This window comes from Hemibagrus wyckioides, linkage group LG16 (assembly GCF_019097595.1).
Source record: "Hemibagrus wyckioides isolate EC202008001 linkage group LG16, SWU_Hwy_1.0, whole genome shotgun sequence".
In the NCBI taxonomy this organism is placed as follows: domain Eukaryota; kingdom Metazoa; phylum Chordata; class Actinopteri; order Siluriformes; family Bagridae; genus Hemibagrus; species Hemibagrus wyckioides.
This window is the reverse complement of record NC_080725.1, coordinates 21566583-21572500: the sequence shown is the minus strand read 5'-3', so window position 1 is coordinate 21572500 and position 5918 is coordinate 21566583. Positions and strand designations below refer to the sequence as shown.

The 5918-nt window shown below is 41.1% G+C and overlaps 1 long non-coding RNA gene across 1 annotated transcript in view; it reads right to left on the bottom strand.

Annotated features, from left to right (window-relative positions):
* LOC131367255 (uncharacterized) overlaps positions 1-3936 on the bottom strand; it is a 5397-nt gene extending 1461 nt beyond the window's left edge. Inside the window, exons 1-3 of the long non-coding RNA XR_009206916.1 lie at positions 3761-3936; positions 3370-3679; positions 1-349 (exon numbers count right to left, since the gene is read on the bottom strand). The exon at positions 1-349 is cut by the window's left edge and continues 1461 nt beyond it. This is a non-coding gene — a long non-coding RNA (uncharacterized LOC131367255). The remainder of the gene's footprint in view (positions 350-3369; positions 3680-3760) is intronic.
* Between the last annotated feature and the right edge of the window lie 1982 nt (positions 3937-5918).

Here is a 5918-nt window from a genome sequence, read left to right as displayed (position 1 = left end):
CTCTCTCTCTCTCTCTCTCTCTCTCTCTCACTCACTCTATACATACATATATATATATACACACACATATATTAGGCCACAAATGAACATTTTGTCCTCAAAGTTGATGTGTTAGAAGCAGGAAAAATGGATCAGAGCATCTCCAAAACTGCAGCTCTTGTAGGGTGTTCCCAGTCTGCAGTGGTCAGTATCTATCTAAAAGTGGTCAAGGGAGGAACAGTGGTGAACCAGCGACAGGGTCATGGGTGGCCGAGGCTCATTGATGGACGTGTGGAGCTAAGGCTGGCCCGTGTGATCCGATCCAAAAGACGAGCTACTGTTGCTCAAATTGCTGAAGTTAATGCTGGTTCTGATAGAAAGGTGTCAGAATAATGGGTCAGGGGCAGCAAAAGGTGGACCAACACAATATTAGACAGGTGGTCATAATGTTATGGCTGGTCAGTGTGTATATATATATATACACTATATTGCCAAAAGTATTCGCTCACCCATCCAAATAACCAGAATCAGGTGTTCCAATCACTTCCATGGCCACAGGTGTATAAAATCAAGCACCTAGGCATGCAGACTGTTTTTACAAACATTTGTGAAAGAATGGGTCGCTCTCAGGAGCTCAGTGAATTCCAGCGTGGAACTGTGATAGGATGCCGCCTGTGCAACAAATCCAGTCGTGAAATTTCCTTGCTCCTAAATATTCCACAGTCAACTGTCAGCTGTATTATAAGAACGTGGAAGTGTTTGGGAACGACAGCAACTCAGCCACGAAGTGGTAGGCCACGTAAACTGACGGGGCGGGGTCAGCGGATGCTGAGGCGCATAGTGCGAAGAGGTCGCCAACTTTCTGCAGAGTCAATCGCTACAGACCTCCAAACTTCATGTGGCCTTCAGATTAGCTCAAGAACTGTGCGCAGAGAGCCTCATGGAATGGGTTTCCATGGCCGAGCAGCTGCATCCAAGCCATACATCACCAAGTGCAATGCAAAGCGTTGGATGCAGTGGTGTAAAGCACGCCGCCACTGGACTCTAGAGCAGTGGAGACGCGTTCTCTGGAGTGACGAATCGCGCTTCTCCATCTGGCAATATGATGGACGAGTCTGGGTTTGGCGGTTGCCAGGAGAACGGTACTTGTCTGACTGCACTGTGCCAAGTGTAAAGTTTGGTGGAGGGGGGATTATGGTGTGGGGTTGTTTTTCAGGAGCTGGGCTTGGCCCCTTAGTTCCAGTGAAAGGAACTCTGAATGCTTCAGCATACCAAGACATTTTGGACAATTCCATGCTCCCAACTTTGTGGGAACAGTTTGGAGCTGGCCCCTTCCTCTTCCAACATGACTGTGCACCAGTGACCAAAGCAAGGTCCATAAAGACATGGATGACAGAGTCTGGTGTGGATGAACTTGACTGGCCTGCACAGAGTCCTGACCTCAACCCGATAGAACACCTTTGGGATGAATTAGAGCGGAGACTGAGAGCCAGACCTTCTCGTCCAACATCAGTGTGTGACCTCGCTTCTGGAAGAATGGTCAAAAATTCCCATAAACACACTCCTAAACCTTGTGGACAGCCTTCCCAGAAGAGTGGAAGCTGTTATAGCTGCAAAGGGTGGACAGACATCATATTGAACCCTATGGATTAGGAATGGGATGTCACTTAAGTTCATATGGGAAGGCAGGTGAGTGAATACTTTTGGCAATATAGTGTATATATATATATATATATATATATATATATATATATATATATATATATATATATGCTACTGCTTTGCGCATCTGGTTAAATGCTAACTGTATTTTGTTTATGCCTTATACCCATGTGCAATGACAATAGAGTTGAATCTAATCAAATCTAATTTTCTATAACAACCAATGCAATACAAATGCGGATGTAAATTATTATCATGGCAAAGCAGCTTTGCAGAACTACCTATAGCCCTAATGTTAATTATACACTGGAAATTTCTCCTTAATGAGCAGGTCAGAGGTGAGGGGAAAAAAAACCCCAGAGACAACATGAGGAAAAAACTCAAGAGAACATGGGAGAGTGTGATTATAAATGATTTCCCTTCTATAACGGTGTACTACAAGCTGAAAAAGTGTAATTATGTAAGCAGGAGATTCACTTCTTATGGTTTCAGTAAGACATCTGTCTTACATTACCTATATCTTCTCGTAATGCGTCATCGTTTCTATAGTGACCGCTCATTTACAAGGACTCGAGCAGCAGGAGCTCCAGTGTGGACACGGTGGTGATGTTTTCTTCACGTCACGTGTTACATCTTACATTATATTAAATCTCTGGGAAAATGCCTTTTATTATAATCCAAACAGACGGAAAACCAAACCTTTGAAGGAAAATTGAAGAAAGATCATCATCATCATCATTCATTATTATTACTTGTATACTTATAGTGCATTATTTTTATTGAGCCTGGTTCCTCTCAAGGTTCCGAGCCTAGTTCTTCTCAAAGTTCTGACCCTGGTTCCTTTCAAAGTTCTGAACCTAGTTCTTTTCAAGGTTCTGAGCCTGGATCCTCTCAAGGTTCTGAGACTAGTTCTTCTCAAAGTTCTCAGCCTGGTCCCTCTCAAGCATCTGAGCCTGGTTCCTCTCAAGGTTTTGAGCCTGCTTCCTCTCACAGTTCTAAGCCTGGTTCCCCTCAAAGTTCTGAGCCTGGTTCCCCTCAAAGTTCTGAGCCTGGTTCCTCTCAAAGTTCTGAGCCTGGTTCCTCTCAAAGTTCTGAGTCTGTTTCCTCTCAAAATGTTGAGCCTGGGTATTTTAATGTTTCTGAGCCTGGTTCCTCTCAAGGTCCTGAGCATAGTTCTTTTCAAGGTTTCTTCCTCATTTCATGTCAGGCAGTTTTTCCTTGCTTATTAGGGATAAATGTTAGAGATAAATTGCAACTTTAAACTTTATAATTTTTACTGTTGTTTCTATATTTCTGTAAAGCTGCAATGCAAGACTGTATCAATAATAAAGGATATAATAATTCATAATCACACTCTCTGGTTTCAACTAAATGAGGATGAGGTTCCCTTTTGAGTCTGGTTCCTCTCAAGGTTTCTTCCTCATACCATCTAAGGGAGTTTTGCCTTGCCACAGTCACCTCACGCTTGCTCACTAGGGGTTATTTTGTCCAACATCTAGGACATCCTTTTTGTACTATGTTTCTTATGCTCTGTAAAGCTGCATTGAGACAATGTCCTGTGTTAAAAGCACAACACAAATAAATTGAAAGCAAATTACTGCATATCTGAACCATGCTAAAGTTGATTCTTTTCCCAAAACTATATCACACAGTATTTTATTCCTTAATGATGGTAATATGTGCATGAAATCTGCACAAGAGAAACTCGTTCATGCGATGTACCTGTACCTTTGTTTTGGCGAGGATTGTTCTGGAGCAGAAGGAGCAGAAGGAGCTGGTGTTGGTGGAACATCAGCAGGGTTGAAGTCGAGCCAACACAAAGGTTAACAGAGGCTTTAATTAGTCAGCGCTACACAGCCGACAAAGGCAGATTAATGAGGAGCCTGTGTTTCCAAAAGAGGAGCCCAGAGACCTGAGGTCTTTCACTGAGCGAGCAGCTGTGCCAGGACACGAGTGTGTGTGTGTGTGTGTGTGTTTCTTTTTCTTGTGTGTCTTTGTGTGGCGCTTGAAAGGCTTTCTCTGCCGCCTTGCACTACAGCTGTCAGCAGGAAAAAAACACAACATTGTGTTACAGATATGGAATCTAAAAATGGTTGAATTCAGGCAGAAAAATACTCACCGATAGGAGCGAAGTCCTTTGAGCCGAAGCACAGCGGCAGAAAAGAAAACGACGACGTCTCAAAGCCCGGGATAACAAAAGACACCTTTTCAGCATGAAGGACAACGTAAGAAAATTTTACCCACACACATTTACTACAATTTAGGGCTGATTTACACTTCTGCCAGCGAAAGCGCCGAGGCGTCGCATCAGGGTCAGGATTTATACTTGGACGGAACATGAAGGTGACCACAAGGGAGCAGTGTTGAACGAACTAAAGCGGGATTTATTATAATAACACAAAAAAAGCCGAGCAAAACTAAAGTTTCTGTATTTCACTGGAGTCATAATAAATCAGCTGCCAAGCTTCTTCTGAAAAGTGCTGGAACATCAATTCTTACTTTTCAACTGGACACAGGAGCATCAAGCAAATTCACGCCTTTATCTAGTGTTTAAATCCACACATATCAATAATAAACATTTTTTCCCCATCTTTTTAAAAAAGAGCATCATGATTGCAGTTTTTTATTGAATATAATCTGATTATATTTCCAAAAAATCTGATCTTCTCACTTTAGAGTCATCTGACACCAGAATTTTATTACAGAGGAGATACAGTATTTTATTAAAGAAATAATACTGGGACATTCTTCTTTAGACTTTATTATATTGTTTTCCCTTGAAATGTGTTTGGAACTTTATTACTCTGAAGAAGAAAAGGTCGAAACGTTTAATCAGAACCTTCCAGAGAATAGAAGTGCTGTAGACCCGCCTCCTCCTCCTCCTTGTCAGCCAATCGGCATTCAGCTTCTTACATTTACATTTACAGCATTTGGTACACTGGCAGGAAAAAGGGTACCGCGGAGGTTCCTAGGGGAACAAAAAAATATAATGGTACATTTAAAGGTACACAATAAGTCCTTAGGGTACAACTATGTTCCCAAAATGAGTTATAAAGGTACAACTAGAGGTATAAAAGGGTACCCTTCAGGGTACCACCCCAGTGATGGCCACTTGTACCTTAAAAGGTATAGTTTCTTATAGTTATTTCTGAGAGTGTAGATGCCCTTATCCAGAGCCACATACATTTTTGTTACACAACTGCGGTGATTGAGGGTTAAGGGCCTTGCTCAAGGAGCCAGCAGGGGCAGCTTGGTGGACCTGGGATTTGAACTCACAACCTTCCAAGTAGTCCAACATCCTAACCACTGAGCTACCACATCCCCACATCAGCTTCTTCATGGAGGAACGCAAACAAACATAGCAAAGCATTTCTAGACGCCAGAATTTCTACGTCACATCACAAAACAAACCTGATATAACATGAACTCTGTGGAAAAGTGATCGAATCCAAACATGTTCCAATCCAAATCTTGATGGATGAACAAAATTTCTATTTTGAGAAAAGTCACTCAAATGTCATATATTACACATTATTTAGCTCTATTTTACGTGTTGACAATTTATTTACTTTCTACCCATCACAATTCATTAAATTCCATGTTGCATCTATTAAATACAATCCCAATAAGATACCCATGCACCATCAGTGCTTGGCCCCCTAACATATATGGCTCTCACACATATGGCTAATTTGTATTTGTTGATATTAATATAGATTTTTTTTTTTCCCTACACGTGATCACATACCACGTGACCCAAAAATTTTATAATTTTTAGTAACGATTCTGCCTGTAGACATCATGACATATATCTGAGCACATTTTTCTCTTAGACTTTTGATGCCAAACATGTGAAAAGAAATGAACTGTGTATTTCAGAAGGCTTTTGTTGGTGCACTCACATGGATTTGAACTCACCACCAAAAAAAAAACAAAAAAACATCACTGTTTATTATCATAAAAGTTTTTTTTTGGTTTAGTTTTGCTTCTGGCTTTTAGGAGGCGAGTCGGCAGCAGAACTTTATTTTTTTATCATCATCATAGTGGACTCCTTGAACATATCTTTTGTGTGCTGTTTGAGTCACTGGCAGTCTACTTTCATTTTGTTGTTTATTTTTTTGGGGGCCTGCTCACTGGCACACTTGATCCCAAAGCAATCCGAGACAGGGATGTAGAAGTGCTTGGCATAAAAAAAATAAAAAAAATAAAAATATGAGTCTTGTTCTCTTTTCAGTTTTTTTTTTTTTCCAAAAAACGCACAATGTTGTTATGCCACA